Consider the following 21,118-nt stretch of genomic DNA (forward strand, 5'->3'; position numbering starts at 1 on the left):
GTGGAGCAAATCAAAGCAACACTAAATAATCCCCTTCTGATAACAGTGGCTCAGTTTTGGGCATTCGGCAGGTTTAGTTTCCTCTTCCATTATGAAACAGCAGACAGCATATTTTTTTAGCTTAACAGATTTTAATGGAAGGTCGTTCTGCTGTCCTTAGTTTCTGTTACACTCTCTTAAAAATGGAGATTGTAACGGAAGTGTGAAGTGAGTGTGAACTGAGCCATACAGTACATTCGTTTAGAGATTATTGCTGAAAGTTAGGACCACTGTTATTGATAACATAAATACAGATGCAGGGATATAATGAGTATGCAAATAAGAAAATATGTCTTGATGCATATGTAATTTGAACAATTAAAATTGCATATTCTCTATAACATACACATGTAGATTCAAAAGATGGCAACTTGATAGGGAAACCTGTTAGGCTGCAAGCTTACGCAAATTGAAGAAATCAGTTTGACAGTAGAAGCTTTAAGTCTTTAACTTGCCATCTGTCAGTATCTTTTCTATGCTATAATTATCAAGTCATTCGGAAACATTAACATTTATGCAGCATATAAAATAGAAAGCAACATCTAAGTTCCCCTAGTATCTGTTTGAGTTGCCTCAATGAAACCTGATCTACAAATCACTCTTTGCTACATATAGCAATAGGGGCCAATCTACTCTAACTGTCCCTCATTAATTCACTGGCCAGTGAAAATGCAATAACATGAAGGACAAAAAAATCATAACCATATTTAGTATAAATTTAACAAAAAGCAGAAGGGTGAAACTAATGAAATTACACCTCCATTGCACTTGTGGAACACAAAGACATTTGGCGTAGCAAACAGGAACAGTTGCTATCAGACACCCCACCAGTAATTAGACATTTAACAGCTATCCCATGAATTGGGGTTGGATGACAGTTATAGGAAAACCTGTTTAAGAACAGCAAGGTTATAAAAAAAAAACAGCAACTAAAATATTTATGCTAGCAAACCAAATACAAAATAGGGTTATGAAAAACTTTAAAGTTTCTGTTCATTAAAGGGGATAACCACTTTACCACATTTTTTGTAATGTGTGTGTGGGGGTGGGCATAAAATAATGTAATTTACCAATATGCCCCCACATGCATGCTGACTCCGCCCCGTGCAAGGCATGTCGGGACTTTAACTCTCTCTGTGTCCGGAGATGGAACAGATAGAGTTGAGTAACAGATGAATAGGGTGCTGCTGGCACTGCTGGCAGAGAAGAGGTGCTTGGGAATGGGACAGGTTAGTATGTGGTGGTTATCTTTTTCTTAATTCATTTGAAACAAGGAAAAGAGGAAGGATAGGTACCCACAATATAGGAGGGTATGAGAGGGAGTTCCCAATGTGGGAGGTTATGAGAAAGAGTCCACAATATGGTGGTATATGAGAGGGGGTCCACAATATGGGAGAGTATGAGAAAGGATCCACAATATGGGAGGGTATGAGAGGGGGCCTGTAATATGGTGAGATATGAAAGGGGGCTCACATTATGGGGGATATTATAGGGGGCCAAAATATGGGGCATATGAGAAGGCACCCACAATTTGGAGGGTATGAGAAGGGGCTACTATATAAGGTGGAGGTGAAAGGTCACAATATGAGGGGGAGATGAGGGGCCACAATATGAGGGGGAGATGAAAGGTCGCAATATAGGAGGAAATGTGGGATACAATATATGGGGAAGGTGAGACATCACAATATGAGGAGGAAATGAGAGGGCCCACAATATGAGTGGGACATGAGAGGCCACAATATGAGGGGGCAATGAGAGGAGGCTACAATATGAGAGGGAGATAAGGGTCCACAGTATGAGGAAGAAATTAGAGGTCACAATAAGAGGAGAGGGAGTTAGAGAAGCCACAATATGAGGGGTAGACAAAGGGCCCAAATATGAGCAGGAGGTGAGAGGTCACAATTTGAGGGAAGATGAGAGGGTCCACAATATGAGGGGGAGGTGAGAGATTACAATATGAGAGGGCTATGAGAGGAGGCCACAATATGAGGAGGAGATGAGGGACCACACTATGAGGAGGAAATGAGAGGAAACAATATGAAAGGGGGATGAGAGATGCCACAATAAAAGGAGCAGATAAGAGGTCATAATATCAGGGGGAGATAAGGGGCGATGAGGCGCCACCATATAAGGTGGCCACAATATGATGGGGAGTTGAGAGGTCACAATATGACTAGGAGATGAGAGGTCAAAATATGAGGGGGAGATGAGAAGAGGCCAGAATATGAGGGGATGAGAGGCTACATAACATGATGGACTACAAAATGAGGGGGTGGTGATAGGTAACAATATGAGACAGAGAGATGAGAGGCCACAATATGGGAGAGAGATGTGAGGAGGCCAAAATATGAGGGGAAGACGAGGAACCACAATATGAGGAGGAGGTTAGGGGCCACAATGGGAGCTGGCTAAGGGACTGATTACTTCAATAGATCCTACCTACTGCTGGACCCTATATCCATTTTCATAAGATTGAATTACATTTTAGGCACGTATGGGGAATCCCCTCACTGACAACTAACTACAGACATTCCAGGAGGAGATTCTCCAGATGTGTCCAAAAAAATGCATTCATACGGATCTTGTGCACATGGTCTTAAGCTGCATTTACATTATGTGTTTGCATTGCGCTTTAAAATACATTGCAAAACATATCTCAAAATACATCTATGTTTTTATTATCATCAATACTAATGTGTTTTGGGATGCATGTTTGTGCCTTTCAAAATGCTATGAAAATGCATTCTATAAATGTGGCCTTAGAATATACATGTAATATGTTGCAGTAGAATCAATTTTACGAGTGGGCAATAGGGCCCACAATCCGACCCTGTTCCTGTCTATAAAATGGCCTCAAATGGAGGGTCATGTGATCTCTACCTGTTCAAGTGCAAAGGACCTAATGATAGAATTCATGAATCTAAGATTAAGATCCTGACAGGGCGATTGCTTATGAACAGTTAGAGATCACATGACCATGCATCTGCGGTTATTTTATGGTCAGGAATATCTGGCTGATGAGGTAAAAGAAAGGTGGCTTCATTTTACATATCAAGAAAGATTGCACAGTCCTCAAAATGGTAGTATTAGTATAAAAAAAAACTAGTCAGAAGATGGTAAAATATTTTTTTTTTGTACACATTGTTTTCATTTTTTAAAACACAATATTATAATATTAATATGTATTAAACACAATAAAACCTATATAAGATTTGTATCACCAAGATCATTCCAGACCAAAGAATGAAGTAGACGTATAATTTGGATTTTTTTTCCACCTTCCCAGTACACGGCATAAAATAATAAATAATGTAAATTTACATTTTACAATCTTACATGGAAAATAAGCCCTCATACAGCTCTGTACATGGAAAATTGAAAAAAAAAGACTTTTGAAGGTGGGGAGCCAAAAAAGGCTGAAAAAAGGCTGCAACGCGCAGGGGTAAATAGATGTATATTGTCAAATTAGAAAAAAGTTTTTTGTGTATGTGGGCACGCTCAAAAACGGTCTCGGAAGTGAATCACAATATTTCAATATTTAATACCACATTCAAAGTATAGATAAAAAGTATGGATAAAAACATTCACAATGGTCTTGATATAATAACAGATGGTTGAATTACTACATGTACTGGAATTTAATTATTACTCGATAGCTCTGACAAATTTGAAGTGTGTATACACTTATGTGTTTACTGTAAACTTATGTGTTTACTGTGGACTGGTGTGTTCACTGTGAGCTGTAAACTTTTGTGTCCACTGTAAACTTATGTGTTTTACTGTAAACTTATATGTTCGCTGTAAACTTGTGTGTCCACCGTAAACCTATGTGTCTACTGTAAACTTATGTGTTTACTGCAAACTTATGTGCCCACTGTAAACTTATTTGTTTACTGTAAACTTTTGTGTCTACTGTAAACTTTTGTGTTTACTGTAAACTTATATGTTTACTGTGGATATCAGATAAAACAACGTTACACAAAAATCAATTGAACTTGCATATATGAAGAAATATTAAAATGTCCAAAAAGTAAAAGACAAAAAACAATAATCAATAATGAATGTCCAAAGTTGTGAGTCCTAAAAAATAAAAATAAAAAATAAAAAGTAAAAAGTAAAAGTCCAAAATCAAAAAGCGAAATTCAGCTTTGTATAGTAAATTGATATCCAGGAGGTTTTGCTATTTAAACAGGATGCAGGGCCCTACACCTGTAAAGACTCATATATATTTTCGCCTTTTTACGAGATTTAAAATAGAGGTATAGACACTCACGGTTGGTTGGCAACAATGGTTCTGATTGTCCTTAAAATTATGTTGCTGCTCTCGATGTGCCGGGGTGGAGAAAAAAAACAATCCAGATATCCACATATATTGTGGTTAGCGGCCTTCCACATGTAATGGAGTCTGTGGACGCCGTTTGAAAGCGTGATCTCAAGGCGTTGCGGGATGTTAGTCCACACGCATCCGCTAGACTGAATGGATCCTCCTCCTCCTAATCCAGATCGAGCGACTGAACTGTGTCGCAAATAGTGTGACTGTACTGTGTCACAGATGGTGCCGTGCTACTCACTGGGTGCGGTCGTGCTCGTCAATGGATGTAGTCTTTCAAGTTGAGGCTCCAAGTGGTGCACTTTAGTTTGTAAACTTTCTCAAGTGAGTGTCTTTTCTTTTCTTTTATAGGTGATATTGTTATTGCAAATGAGTCATAAAATCAGTAGCTAGACGCGTTTCGAAGCGTGATGCTTCTTCCTCAGTAGCTCTATATTTAAAACCTCCATGTTAGAACACTTCCTTAAATACCCCTTCCGGGCTCAAGAATTATCCGGTTTGGATTTTTCGGATTGGGTTAAGTTACAAAGACCTGACCTGGATCAATCTACTTTGATGTGTTTCAATTCTTTTTCGGATAATGCTGCATTGTTTCAATACATTAATTGAAAAGACCATAAGTCATAGACTAAAATTGTAAATATTCATGTTGGACAGACATATTAAATAAAAATGTCACCAAAAATATACACAGAATAATATACAGACACTAATGTAATAGTGTAAAATGGGAGTTTTTTTGGGGAAGAGGATTTTGTAACAATATTGCCCAAATTTCTATTTTGTCGACTAATCGATATAATCTTGTGTCCATAGTTTCAAAATATATGGAAGACACCATTCTCTGTAGGGTATTTTTATATATATATGTTTTTTGTGCACATAGTTCAGTGCAAAAGATACTTATAGATAATGAATAATATATGTATATATATGAAAAACGGTTGGGGGATTTTCATGAGTTTCATAATGGGTGGGGGAAGCTGGAAGGGGCCACATGTGCTGGTATACAGCCCGACTAATGTTGCCTGCGTTACGGCTGCCTCCATCCAATTTATAAAAAACCAAATATTTCAAGTTCTGCATTGAGACCCTTTGGTGCCATCGTGTCGAAGGTGAAAATGAATCTTGATTCCATTCTGGACATTTTAGCGATATAATCTCCACCCCTCCAGTCTTTTTTTACTGATTGTATCGCACAGAATTTTAATTGTGTTGTATCCATGTTGTGGGCTGTTTTGAAGTGTTTTGACAGAGTATGGGTTTCTAAACCTTTCTTAATATTCCTTAAATGTTCAGCGATTCTCTCTTTTAGGGGTCTGATCGTCCTTCCAATATACTGTTTTTGACAAGGGCATATTATCATGTAAATTACTCCACTACTGTTGCAAGTGAGGAGTTCATTAATGTTATGTATTGATTCATTGCTAGATGAAGTGACCTTTTGAGTGCGTTTCGTAAAAGTGGTTTTCTTACAACAAATACAATCTCCGCATCTAAAAAAGCCTTTTAAATTCAACCAGGTTTCATTTAAGGTTTTTGATTTGGTCTTGATAGAGGGAGCTATTTGAGAGCCTAAGTTGGGAGCTTTAGTGTAAATAATAGGTGGTTTCTCCGGTAAAAGTGTGTGGAGTGTTCTATCATTCTTCAAAATGTCCCAATGTTGGGTAATGATTTTCTGTAGTTTTTTGTATTGTGTGTTGTATGGAAAAATAATTTTACTTTGATTCTCTCGTGCGGTATCTAGTGGAGTTTCTTGTGAAAGTGGGATTTTTTCTTTGATCAAATCCTCTCTTTTTAATTGTCTCGCTTTTGTTAAAGCAGAGGATAGTATTGTAGTGGTGTAATTCTTTTCTTGAAACTGTACTGTTAACTGGTTAGCTTCTTCCTCAAATTTTTCAGTGGTCGTACAATTTCTCCTTAAGCGTCGATATTGACCAAAAGGTACATTTTCAAGCCATCTAGGAAGATGGCAACTATGTTTAGATATATAACTGTTTTTGGATGTGGGTTTTATGTATGTGCTGCATTCCAACTTGTTATCCACTATATCAATTTGCAAATCTAGAAACTCTACCTTTGTTTTGCTTATATTAGGTGAAAATTTCAAATTGTATGTATTTATGTTCAATGTTGAAATGAAATCATATAACTCTATCTCACTTCTGTCCCAAATCAGGATGATGTCATCTATGTATCGATGCCAGAGCACCAGGCCGTCGCCAAGCCTGCAATCTACAACTTGCTCCTCCCAATAAGCCATGAACAGATTGGCAAAGCTTGGCGCGAACCTGGTGCCCATGGCCGTACCGGATATCTGTAAATAAAAATCCCCTTCAAAGTAAAAATAATTATGTTCTAAGATAAATCGGATACAATCCAATAGAAAATTGATTTGTTCGTCTTTTAGGGAAACTGTTTTTCTCAAATGGTGTTCCACCGCTTCAACACCTAAGTCGTGTTTGATGCATGTATATAACGAACTTACATCTAATGTTGCGATGGTCCAATTTTGTTTCCACTCCAAATTTTCTAATATCCTTATGATTTGAGTGGTGTCTTTCAGGTAGCTTCTTGTTTTTTTCACATATGCTTGGAGGAAATGATCTATATATTGAGAAAGATTTGCTGTTAGGGATCCTATGCCTGAAACTATAGGTCTTCCAGGGGGTTTGAACATGTCTTTATGGATTTTAGGCAAACAATAAAAAATGGGTATTCTGTAGTGTTTATGTAAAATATAATTATGTTCTTTTTCTGTTATTACTTGTGCTGATAGAGCTTTGTCGACAAGAATGTTTAATTGTTCTGTGTAGGAGTCAGTGGGGTCGCATAAAAGTTTATGATATGTGTCCGTGTCTCTCAATTGTCGTAGACATTCAATGTTGTAGTCAGAGGTGTCTTGCAATACAATCCCCCCCCCTTTGTCTGCTGGACGTATAGTTAAATCATTATTTTTCTGTAACATTTTTAATGAATGTTGTTCTGATTTAGTTAGGTTTGAATATTTATTTGTTTGTTTCAGCTTGTTGACATCTTTCTTGCAGGATATTTTAAAGGATGTCATTTCTTTGCTCATTTCTTGCCGTGGGAAAAATTTTGATTTCGGTTTTAGATTAGTGTATTGGTGTAGCCCTAAACTTGTGGTGGTCTTCTCTTAGAACATAATTATTTTTACTTTGAAGGGGATTTTTATTTACAGATATCCGGTACGGCCATGGGCACCAGGTTCGCGCCAAGCTTTGCCAATCTGTTCATGGCTTATTGGGAGGAGCAAGTTGTAGATTGCAGGCTTGGCGACGGCCTGGTGCTCTGGCATCGATACATAGATGACATCATCCTGATTTGGGACAGAAGTGAGATAGAGTTATATGATTTCATTTCAACATTGAACATAAATACATACAATTTGAAATTTTCACCTAATATAAGCAAAACAAAGGTAGAGTTTCTAGATTTGCAAATTGATATAGTGGATAACAAGTTGGAATGCAGCACATACATAAAACCCACATCCAAAAACAGTTATATATCTAAACATAGTTGCCATCTTCCTAGATGGCTTGAAAATGTACCTTTTGGTCAATATCGACGCTTAAGGAGAAATTGTACGACCACTGAAAAATTTGAGGAAGAAGCTAACCAGTTAACAGTACAGTTTCAAGAAAAGAATTACACCACTACAATACTATCCTCTGCTTTAACAAAAGCGAGACAATTAAAAAGAGAGGATTTGATCAAAGAAAAAATCCCACTTTCACAAGAAACTCCACTAGATACCGCACGAGAGAATCAAAGTAAAATTATTTTTCCATACAACACACAATACAAAAAACTACAGAAAATCATTACCCAACATTGGGACATTTTGAAGAATGATAGAACACTCCACACACTTTTACCGGAGAAACCACCTATTATTTACACTAAAGCTCCCAACTTAGGCTCTCAAATAGCTCCCTCTATCAAGACCAAATCAAAAACCTTAAATGAAACCTGGTTGAATTTAAAAGGCTTTTTTAGATGCGGAGATTGTATTTGTTGTAAGAAAACCACTTTTACGAAACGCACTCAAAAGGTCACTTCATCTAGCAATGAATCAATACATAACATTAATGAACTCCTCACTTGCAACAGTAGTGGAGTAATTTACATGATAATATGCCCTTGTCAAAAACAGTATATTGGAAGGACGATCAGACCCCTAAAAGAGAGAATCGCTGAACATTTAAGGAATATTAAGAAAGGTTTAGAAACCCATACTCTGTCAAAACACTTCAAAACAGCCCACAACATGGATACAACACAATTAAAATTCTGTGCGATACAATCAGTAAAAAAAGACTGGAGGGGTGGAGATTATATCGCTAAAATGTCCAGAATGGAATCAAGATTCATTTTCACCTTCGACACGATGGCACCAAAGGGTCTCAATGCAGAACTTGAAATATTTGGTTTTTTATAAATTGGATGGAGGCAGCCGTAACGCAGGCAACATTAGTCGGGCTGTATACCAGCACATGTGGCCCCTTCCAGCTTCCCCCACCCATTATGAAACTCATGAAAATCCCCCAACCGTTTTTCATATATATACATATATTATTCATTATCTATAAGTATCTTTTGCACTGAACTATGTGCACAAAAAACATATATATATAAAAATACCCTACAGAGAATGGTGTCTTCCATATATTTTGAAACTATGGACACAAGATTATATCGATTAGTCGACAAAATAGAAATTTGGGCAATATTGTTACAAAATCCTCTTCCCCAAAAAAACTCCCATTTTACACTATTACATTAGTGTCTGTATATTATTCTGTGTATATTTTTGGTGACATTTTTATTTAATATGTCTGTCCAACATGAATATTTACAATTTTAGTCTATGACTTATGGTCTTTTCAATTAATGTATTGAAACAATGCAGCATTATCCGAAAAAGAATTGAAACACATCAAAGTAGATTGATCCAGGTCAGGTCTTTGTAACTTAACCCAATCCGAAAAATCCAAACCGGATAATTCTTGAGCCCGGAAGGGGTATTTAAGGAAGTGTTCTAACATGGAGGTTTTAAATATAGAGCTACTGAGGAAGAAGCATCACGCTTCGAAACGCGTCTAGCTACTGATTTTATGACTCATTTGCAATAACAATATCACCTATAAAAGAAAAGAAAAGACACTCACTTGAGAAAGTTTACAAACTAAAGTGCACCACTTGGAGCCTCAACTTGAAAGACTACATCCATTGACGAGCACGACCGCACCCAGTGAGTAGCACGGCACCATCTGTGACACAGTACAGTCACACTATTTGCGACACAGTTCAGTCGCTCGATCTGGATTAGGAGGAGGAGGATCCATTCAGTCTAGCGGATGCGTGTGGACTAACATCCCGCAACGCCTTGAGATCACGCTTTCAAACGGCGTCCACAGACTCCATTACATGTGGAAGGCCGCTAACCACAATATATGTGGATATCTGGATTGTTTTTTTTCTCCACCCCGGCACATCGAGAGCAGCAACATAATTTTAAGGACAATCAGAACCATTGTTGCCAACCAACCGTGAGTGTCTATACCTCTATTTTAAATCTCGTAAAAAGGCGAAAATATATATGAGTCTTTACAGGTGTAGGGCCCTGCATCCTGTTTAAATAGCAAAACCTCCTGGATATCAATTTACTATACAAAGCTGAATTTCGCTTTTTGATTTTGGACTTTTACTTTTTACTTTTTATTTTTTATTTTTATTTTTTAGGACTCACAACTTTGGACATTCATTATTGATTATTGTTTTTTGTCTTTTACTTTTTGGACATTTTAATATTTCTTCATATATGCAAGTTCAATTGATTTTTGTGTAACGTTGTTTTATCTGATATCCACAGTAAACATATAAGTTTACAGTAAACACAAAAGTTTACAGTAGACACAAAAGTTTACAGTAAACAAATAAGTTTACAGTGGGCACATAAGTTTGCAGTAAACACATAAGTTTACAGTAGACACATAGGTTTACGGTGGACACACAAGTTTACAGCGAACATATAAGTTTACAGTAAAACACATAAGTTTACAGTGGACACAAAAGTTTACAGCTCACAGTGAACACACCAGTCCACAGTAAACACATAAGTTTACAGTAAACACATAAGTGTATACACACTTCAAATTTGTCAGAGCTATCGAGTAATAATTAAATTCCAGTACATGTAGTAATTCAACCATCTGTTATTATATCAAGACCATTGTGAATGTTTTTATCCATACTTTTTATCTATACTTTGAATGTGGTATTAAATATTGAAATATTGTGATTCACTTCCGAGACCGTTTTTGAGCGTGCCCACATACACAAAAAACTTTTTTCGAATTTTCTTATTGGGGCCCTTTTTGGTGTTAAGACCCTTTGTGGCTGCACCCAAGGCGGTGTGACAGAGATCAATAAGTGCCACTAAACCCACTGTATTAGAAACTATATTGTCAAATTGCCTAATATCCAGCACATACATTACAATAACATATTAATTATTGTTTACAAATTGGGCAAATAATTAACTAGACAGTACTAAAATAATATCCCTTTTAGATCATATATACTCTATTAACACAGAGAACATACCACAAAATATAATAAAAATGGTAAACTTTTATTTATTAGTATTTAACCCCTTCAGGTCTTAGGACCAAGCCTGATTTTTTAAATTTGCCCTGTGTCATTATAGGAGGTTATACATTTGTTACTCTTTAACATATCCAGGAGATTTTAAGAATGTTTTCGTGTCACACATTATATTTCAAAGTAACAGAAAATTTTGATGATATCTTTTGTGTTTAGTTATGAAAAAAATGGAAACTAATGGAAAATAATTTGTAAAAATTATTCATTTTCAAGGTTCAAAATTTTCAGTTTTTCAGGCAGATAGTCATAGCACACTAGTAACTTTATAACTAACATTTCCCATATGTCTGCTTTATATTGGTGTGGCTTTTTATGCATCCTCTTTCTTTTCTGGGTTGTTAGGAGGTTCAGAATTTTGGGTGCAATTTTTCAAATTTTTATGAAAATTGCCAAAACCCTTATTTAGAGGCACCTGCTCAACTTTAAGTGACATGGAGAGGCCTAAATAGCAGTAAAACCCTGCAAATTATGCCATTTTAGAAACTACACTCCTCAAGGTGTGAAAACCCTTTAGATGTTTTACAGGGGTTAAAACAAAATGGAGGTGTAATTTACAATCTGTAATTTTTTTAGACAATACATTAATTTTGGCCAAAAATTAAACCATCACAATTAACAGGGGGATTCAATAGCTAATAAACAGATTGTATTAACTTTCTTGGTGGTGGTTACAAAAATCTGTAATTCTAGCTTATGGTTTTTAAAAAATCTTTGCTGGACGTTCACTGCACCATAATAATAATGTGCTATCTTTATTCTATGGGTCATCACAATTGTGGCGCTACCCCATTTATATAGCTTTTTTGTGGTTAACTTTGCAGAATATTCCACACATTTTTTTGAGAAATTTGCTTGTTTTTGCATCACCATGTATAAATGGGCATAACATATATACATTTTTTTGTTTACAGAGCTTTTTAGAACTTATTATTTGCAGGGCAAGTTAGATTTTTTCTTAGTATTATCCCGGGGTAAATATTACTTTTTGATCACTTTTTATGCTGTTTTTATGAGGTCAAATATGAAAATTTGAGTTTTTTTTCATATTTTATGGCATTCACCTTACAGGTTCAGTGACAATTTTATTTTAGTTTGTTACAGACATGGTGATACCCAATATGTTGTGCTACTTTTGGCGATTTTCCCTTTTTATGTTTTATTTGATTATCCCATGGGATGGGATTTCAGGGAAGTTTTATTCTTTTTAATAATTTTTTAAAATATTGTGTAAAACTTTTTTTACTGTTTTATTTTGTCCCAGGGTGAGACATGAACAAGTGATCATTTGATCACTTGTTTATTGTAATACACTGCATAGGCTGACATTATATTGCATCCTGCATAGGCGGACATTGCCACTGTTAGATTGTGCAGAGTACACTCTTACACACATATGTGCACACTTATGCACTGATATATACACTCACCGGCCACTTTATTAGGTACACCTGTCCAACTGCTCGTTAACACTTAATTTTTAATCAGCCAATCACATGGCGGCAACATGGTGCATTTAGGCATGTAGACATGGTCAAGACAATCTCCTGCAGTTCAAACCGAGCATCAGTATGGGGAAGAAAGGTGATTTGAGTGCCTTTGAACGTGGCATGGTTGTTGGTGCCAGAAGGGCTGGTCTGAGTATTTCAGAAACTGCTGATCTACTGGGATTTTCACGCACAACCATCTCTAGGGTTTACAGAGAATGGTCCGAAAAAGAAAAAACATCCAGTGAGCGGCAGTTCTGTGGGCGGAAATGCTTTGTTGATGCCAGAGGTCAGAGGAGAATGGGCAGACTAGTTCGAGCTGATAGAAAGGCAACAGTGACTCAAATCGCCACCCGTTACAACCAAGTTAGGCAGAAGAGCATCTCTGAACGCACAGTACGTCGAACTTTGAGGCAGATGGGCTACAGCAGCAGAAGACCACACCGGGTGCCACTCCTTTCAGCTAAGAACAGGAAACTGAGGCTACAATTTGCACAAGCTCATCGAAATTGGACAGTAGAAGATTGGAAAAACGTTGCCTGGTCTGATGAGTCTCGATTTCTGCTGCGACATTCGGATGGTAGGGTCAGAATTTGGCGTCAACAACATGAAAGCATGGATCCATCCTGCCTTGTATCAACGGTTCAGGCTGGTGGTGGTGTCATGGTGTGGGGAATATTTTCTTGGCACTCTTTGGTCCCCTTGGTACCAGTTGAGCATCATTGCAACGCCACAGCCTACCTGAGTATTGTTGCTGACCATGTCCATCCCTTTATGACCACAATGTACCCAACATCTGATGGCTACTTTCAGCAGGATAATGCGCCATGTCATAAAGCTGGAATCATCTCAGACTGGTTTCTTGAACATGACAATGAGTTCACTGTACTCAAATGGCCTCCACAGTCACCAGATCTCAATCTAATAGAGCATTTTTGGGATGTGGTGGAACGGGAGATTTGCATCATGGATGTGTAGCCGACAAATCTGCGGCAACTGTGTGATGCCATCATGTTAATATGGACCAAAATCTCTGAAGAATGCTTCCAGCACCTTGTTGAATCTATGCCACGAAGAATTGAGGCAGTTCTGAAGGCAAAAGGGGGTCCAACCCGTTACTAGCATGGTGTACCTAATAAAGTGGCCGGTGAGTGTACATTTATAAACTTACACATATCTCTCTCAGTAGCTGCTGACCACATGGGGAAAGTACATGGCAGGAATTAAAGATGAGAGATTTCTAGTCCTGTCGCTCCGCTGTCCCCTCAACATTTCTTATCAAAGCTGCCTGCTCATGCTGTGTACTGTGGATGATGTGCAATGTTCTAATCATATTCGGAGTTATTCATTATTGGTTTTCCTGGGATTTTTTGGTGTAAAAAATGCCCCCAAAAGTTGCATTGAGGTAATTGGGGACTTTTCAGTGCTAACTAGTCTCACCGGACTATTTATACCTCTTCAAGATTCTGGTTTAAACATAGAAATACTGCTAGTGCAACACCATGCAAAGCCAGATTCATGACATCCCATAAAAGGTCTTACAGTTACTCCAGTCCCTTGCTGGTGTATGTGCTGAGACTTTTTACAAAAAATATGCAAAGTTTTCCAGCATGGGATAAGGAAAACCACACAGATCCCTGGACTTCAAGCACGACCTACAAATGGCCATTTGACATGATGCGGGATTAAAACCAAAATAGTATATCTATTCCAGAAAAAATAGATTCCCAACTGTAGAAAGCACTGTTTCAACCTGATTGGATCATCTCAGTACACATGCCTCTTGTAGGTCATGCTTGATGTCAAGGGAGCTGCCTTACAAGGTAGCTAAAAGAGGCATGGTTTTTCTTATCCCATCCTGGAAAACTTTGCATGTTTTCCCAGAATCCCATGGCTATAAGACTCCACATGCCAAAACGGTGGCCTTAATTGGCAGTCTCCGTAAGGAGAACTCTTACTACCCGACCCTAGTCACAAGCCTCTCACTAGCCCTAACCAGTTCCCTGGGCTGTGCTCAATCAGACTCATTCAGGTTGAAACAGTGCTGTCTAGCTAAGTTAGCTAAAAGAGGCGTGGTTATGCATTTTTAAACTTTTTGAAAATAAAACTCTAGACAGAAAGTAGACCATAATAACATTTATTAAATGGCTAAAGCCACTTTAATTAATCTGATGGGTAGCCTATCTCCATTAATATAATGGTCCACATACTCCATTCTTTAGTGTGTCAGGTCCAATGACACGACCCCCTGACACTGCAGAATACCGCCGTAGTTACGCCCCTGTGTAAACCCGACATCATCTCAGTGCAAGTGCAAGATATTAACTACAGATTATATACAGTGGTATATTTTAAATAAATTTAAGGGTATACTGACCACTAGATCAATACTAATGTGAGACCATAAGAATGACCCAGTAGTAGCATATGTTAAATAAAATAAAGATAATAGCGACCCCCCAATAACTCTGACATCTGCCAGATGTGATATATGGATTAAACACAGGTCAAAACTGCATGGCAATTCACCAGGAAATTCAGATTCGCAATCAATTTTTCCTGAATCAAGTTCATTTTGCTCATCTCTAGTACTGACCATTGGGTGATAGGGTAATAACTTGTATATGGAATCTAAAGCTCTGTAAAGTTGTAGTGTGGCAAATCTTTTGTCAACTTTTGGCATACTGTGTATGGATTAGACCCTTTAGTGATTTTTTGTGGGAAATACATGATTTCTTGTACTATTTGTACCTGACATCATCAATACTTTGACTCCATTTTAACTTTAATCAATACTGGTTAGTATATCCTTTGCTTACTACTGGATGGTGTATACAGTACACAAATCTATTAATCCCCAGATACAATATATGCAACAAAACAGGAAAATCCAGCTCACATGTTTTCTTGCTAACAACCGAAGCATAATAAACCAGTTAATGTAAATAGAACCGCAACATTTACAGTGGGTACGGTAAGTATTCAGATCCCTTTTTTCACTCTTTGTTTCATTGCAGCCAATTGGTAAGATGAAAAAAAAAACTTTTTTGGTTAATTAATGTACAATTTGCACCCATCTTGACAGAAAAAAATAGAAATGTTGATATTTTTGCTAATTTATTAAACATGAAAAACTGAAACATAACATGGTCATAAGTATTCAGACTTTTTGCTGTGAAGATTAATATTTAATTCATGCTGTCAATTTCCTTCTGATCCTTCAGAGGGTTTCACGGCTTTATTGGAGTCCACTTTTTGTTTAAACTGATTGGACTTGATTAGGAAAGGCACACACCTGTCTATAGAAGACCTCACTGCTCACAATGCATGTCAGAGCACATGAGAATCATGAGGTCTAAGGAACTTTAGATGGAAGATATTTGGGACGACCACAACTGTTTTTCGACCTGATCATCCAGCCAAACTAAGCAATTGTAGGAGAAGAGCCTTGGTGAAAGAGAGGTAAAAAAGAACCACAAGATAACCGTGGCTGAGCTCTAGAGATGCAGTAGGGCGATGGGAGAAAGTTCAACAAAGTCAACTATTATGGCAGCCACCAGTCAAGGCTTTATGGCGCAGTGTGCTGAGGGAAGTCTCTCCTTAGTGTAAGACATATGAAAGCCCACATGCAATTTGCAAAAAAACACATGAAGGACTCCCAGACTATGAGAAATAGCTCAAATAGATAGATTTAATAGATTAACAAAATGTCTACATGTATGTTTTTCTGTCAAGATGGGGTACAGAGTGTACATTAAAGAGCAAAAAAAAAGAACTTTTTGATCTTAAGAATTGGCTGCAACGAGACAATGAGTGAGCAATTTAAAGGAGTCTGAATACTCCTGAATATTTTGGCAATTTTCTACATTTATGATGCACATTTGCTTGAATTGTTTATATATGTTTCAGCACCATTTTGTCAGTGCTAAAGTTACTGGCACCGATTGCTCAGGAACAGCGGGTGCTAGAGAAAAAAAATCCCAACTACATTGGAATACCAAGGATACAAAGAGTTGGGAATATTAGATTTGCTTTATAACAAGAAGATTTTTGAACGGTATAAATAAATTGCATTGATTTGAAGGACAAAATTTTTTATTTTGCGGTGTCTGTTATGCTATGTAACAATAACTGTAATAGTCTTGTTTTTAAAGCTGTCCTAGTTGGTGTTTATTATTTGCAAGTAGTAAAGTTCACAGGAAAAATATATTTTATTTTAATGTCTTTTCACTTATTTAAGATGCTCTGTATCTTTTCCAGACATTTTTTGAAATAGTTAACTGATTCAGAAACTGCTTTATTCCTATAGAATATCAATGAACAGCTGCCTACCAATTGTTAGTCCTTTGAAAAATTGACTCCTACAAAGCCATTCTTAGCTAAACTCTTTTGTGGATACTTATAGCTAAAATATTTCACCCTAGATGTACATTTAAAGACAGTTCAAAGTGAAAACTTTGAAAAACAGATTTTATGTTAGAAAAATACTATGTGAATTAATGAACTCACAAAACCTAGCCCTATTGTCCCCTTCTTTACCAGTTTTAGAAAAGTTGCTATCGTAAAGAGAACCTGCCATTGAAATTAACCCACTCAAAATAAATACTTAATTAAAAACTATATTTAAAAATCATTGTCCTTATCCCTAAATGTTTTTTCCATGGCTTCAATGTTAAAAAATCAGTCTGTATACTTACCGTATATGCAACTCATCTGATGTGAGTTCAATGACATTAAGTGATTCCAATGAAGCCCTGCATTTTCAATGGTTACTTCATTGTCCCTCTTCCTTGTTCCTGATTGACAGGTCTCAGTGCTATTATATATGGAACATTGAGAGAGAGCTCTGTTACATCATTGGGCACTTAAAGCCAGGGTGATGTCATCTAAGGTCCTGTTACAACAGCAACATCTAACACATGTATGAATATGTGATCACATGAAATCACAGCATGCCTCCATGTATTTCTATTCCTCCCCATTCCTCCATGGACTCCTATACCTCTTCATGCCTCCATTGAGGCATGCTGTGATTTCATGTGATCTAATACATACAGTTAGGGCCAGAAATATTTGGACAGTGACACAATTTTCGCGAGTTGGGCTCTGCATGCCACCACATTGGATTTGAAATGAAACCTCTACAACAGAATTCAAGTGCAGATTGTAACGTTTAATTTGAAGGGTTGAACAAAAATATCTGATAGAAAATGTAGGAATTGTACACATTTCTTTACAAACACTCCACATTTTAGGAGCTCAAAAGTAATTGGACAAATAAACATAACCCAAACAAAATATTTTTATTTTCAATATTTTGTTGCGAATCCTTTGGAGGCAATCACTGCCTTAAGTCTGGAACCCATGGACATCACCAAACGCTGGGTTTCCTCCTTCTTAATGCTTTGCCAGGCCTTTACAGCCGCAGCCTTCAGGTCTTGCTTGTATGTGGGTCTTTCTGTCTTAAGTCTGGATTTGAGCAAGTGAAATGCATGCTCAATTGGGTTAAGATCTGGTGATTGACTTGGCCATTGCAGAATGTTCCACTTTTTTGTACTCATGAACTCCTGGGTAGCTTTGGCTGTATGCTTGGGGTCATTGTCCATCTGTACTATGAAGCGCTGTCCGATCAACTTTGCAGCATTTGGCTGAATCTGGGCTGAAAGTATATCCCGGTACACTTCAGAATTCATCCGGCTACTCTTGTTTTGTTTTTTATGTCATCAATAAACACAAGTGACCCAGTGCCATTGAAAGCCATGCATGACCATGCCATCACGTTGCCTCCACCATGTTTTACAGAGGATGTGGTGTGCCTTGGATCATGTGCCGTTCCCTTTCTTCTCCAAACTTTTTTCTTCCCATCATTCTGGTACAGGTTGATCTTTGTCTCATCTGTCCATAGAATACTTTTCCAGAACTGAGCTGGCTTCTTGAGGTGTTTTTCGGCAAATGTAACTCTGGACTGTCTATTTTTGGAATTGATGAATGGTTTGCATCTAGATGTGAACCCTTTGTATTTACTTTCATGGAGTCTTCTCTTTACTGTTGACTTGGAGACAGATACACCTACTTGACTGAGAGTGTTCTGGACTTCAGTTGATGTTGTGAACAGGTTCTTCTTCACCAAAGAAAGTATGCAGCGATCATCCACCACTGTTGTCATCCGTGGACGCCCAGGCCTTTTTGAGTTCCCAAGCTCACCAGTCAATTCCTTTTTTCTCAGAATGTACCCCACTGTTGATTTTGCTACTCCAAGCATGTCTGCTATCTCTCTGATGGATTTTTTTCTTTTTTTTCAGCCTCAGGATGTTCTGCTTCACCTCAATTGAGAGTTCCTTTGACCGCATGTTGTCTGGTCACAGCAACAGCTTCCAAATGCAAAACCACACACCTGGAATCAACCCCAGACCTTTTAACTACTTCATTGATTACAGGTTAACGAGGGAGACGCCTTCAGAGTTAATTGCAGCCCTTAGAGTCCATTGTCCAATTACTTTTGGTCCCTTGAAAAAGAGGCGGCTATGCATTACAGAGCTATGATTCCTAAACCCTTTCTCCGATTTGGATGTGGAAAGTCTCATATTGAAGCTGGGAGTGTGCACTTTCAGCCCATATTATATATATAATTGTATCTTTGAACATGTTTTTGTAAACGGCTAAAATAACAAAACTTGTGTCACTGTCCAAATATTTCTGGCCCTAACTGTACATGGGGTAAGACAGGACCTTAGATGACATAACCCTGACATGGTGAGAAAACATGGGACATTGGGAGGAATAAATGGGAGGGGTCAGTCAAGCAGGACACGCTCCTCTGATGCCATTTAACATAACATAAAGTTGATTTATGTGGATGTAAGGGAAACAATTTTTATCTAAAAGAAGGTATTAGTTAGTGAATAAGGCTCTACTGAAATCTGTCCCTGGCTTTATTTGTGAAAATGTGGTAACAGGTTCCCTTTTGACATCATTTTTAGAACATTTTGAATGTTAGTCTCATTTCTTTTACTTATTTTTCCTGTAACAAGTAGATAGTCAAGTACCCCAAGGAAGGATTAATGGAGGAGTTTCCAGTGTTGCCAATAGATAGTTGAGCATTTTTCTGACTGGTTTAGACAGATTTTGGACAAAGTCACTTTTAAATCCATTCTTCATAAAATGTTTACTGCCTATATACATAAAAAAGAAAGAGTTTCTGATTACCAATAAAGTAAGTTACAGTTATTTATAGGACTGTAGGTTTCAAAATAAAGGTGATTTCTGTAACCTTAAGTAGGAAAAAGGACCATAAATGAGCTTTATGTTGATATCATTCAGAGCAGGATCAGAAGTTCAAGTCCTGACAGGTCTTCTATGATAGACTATAAGGGAAGCATTTCTCATACGCCAGCACTCCATGTGCATTCGATACATAAGGATATACAGTTCCTTGTGAAAGTATTCAACCCCAATTAACTTTTCTACCTTTTGCCACATTTCAGGCTTCAAACATTAAGCTACAAAATTGGTATTTTTTTATGGAGAATGGGACACAATTATGAAATGGAACAAAAAATTTTGGGATATTTTAAACTTTTCTTAAAGATAATAAACTGAAAAGTGGGATATGCAATATTATTTGGCCCCTTTATTTCCAGTGCAGAAAACTCACTCTAGAATTTCAGAGAGGATCTTTGAAAGATCTAATGTTGTCCTAAATAACATGATAAATATCATGATGATGATAATAAATATAATCCACCTGTGTGTAATCAAGTCTCCGTATAGATACAACTGCTCTGTGATAGTATCAGGGTTCTGTTTAGAAGCACAGAGAGCATCATGAAGACCAAGAAACACACCGGACAGGTCCTTGATACTGTTGTGGAGAAGTTTAAAGCTGGATTTGGATACAAATAATTTTACAAACTTTAAATATCTCAAGGAGCACTGTGCAAGTGATCATATTGAAATAAAAGGAGCATCAGACCACTGCAAATCTACAAGGACTCGGCCGTCCCTTTAAACAAGGAGAAGACTGATCAGAGATGCAGCCAAGAGGCCCATGATCTCTCTGGATGAGCTGCAGAGATCTACAGCTGAGGTGGGAGAGTCTGTCCATAGGACAACAATCAGTCATAAACAGAAAAATTGTCCATTTAATAGTAATAATTAATTTATCTATATAGCACATACAGATTACACAGAGATGGCCAAATCAGTCACGGTCCTCATAATCGACTCAACCTACCTGTATATCTTTGGAGTGTGGGGGAAACCCACACAAACACGGAGAAAACATACAAACTCCTTACAGATGTTGACCTGAATGGGATTTGAACCCAGGACCCCAGTGCTGCAACGCTGGAGCCATAGTCACTACCCACAACAAATTGCACTTCATAGTGACGGTATTTAATATTCCATGTTGTGTACTGGGAAGTGGGAAAAAAATTTCAAATGCAGTGAAAATGGTGAAAAAACGCATTTGCGCCGTTTTCTTGTGGGCTTGGATTTTACAGCTTTCACTATGCACCCCAAATGGCATGTCTACTTTATTCTTTGGGTTGGTACGATTACCAAATTTGTA

At 37.5% G+C, this 21,118-nt stretch overlaps 1 protein-coding gene across 3 annotated transcripts in view; it reads right to left on the minus strand.

Annotated features, from left to right (window-relative positions):
• HTR1E (5-hydroxytryptamine receptor 1E) overlaps positions 1–21,118 on the minus strand; it is a 97,492-nt gene that overhangs the window by 10,461 nt on the left and 65,913 nt on the right. The window contains exon 1 of one of the 3 annotated variants that reach the window (XM_072142000.1): positions 4,313–4,793. The exons of the other annotated variants lie outside the window; for them this stretch is intronic. The gene's annotated coding sequence lies outside the window, so the exon portion shown is untranslated. Of the gene's footprint in view, positions 1–4,312; positions 4,794–21,118 lie in introns of those variants that run through there. 3 annotated transcript variants of the gene reach the window in all.

The sequence above is a fragment of the Engystomops pustulosus genome, chromosome 3 (assembly GCF_040894005.1).
Source record: "Engystomops pustulosus chromosome 3, aEngPut4.maternal, whole genome shotgun sequence".
NCBI lineage: Eukaryota > Metazoa > Chordata > Amphibia > Anura > Leptodactylidae > Engystomops > Engystomops pustulosus.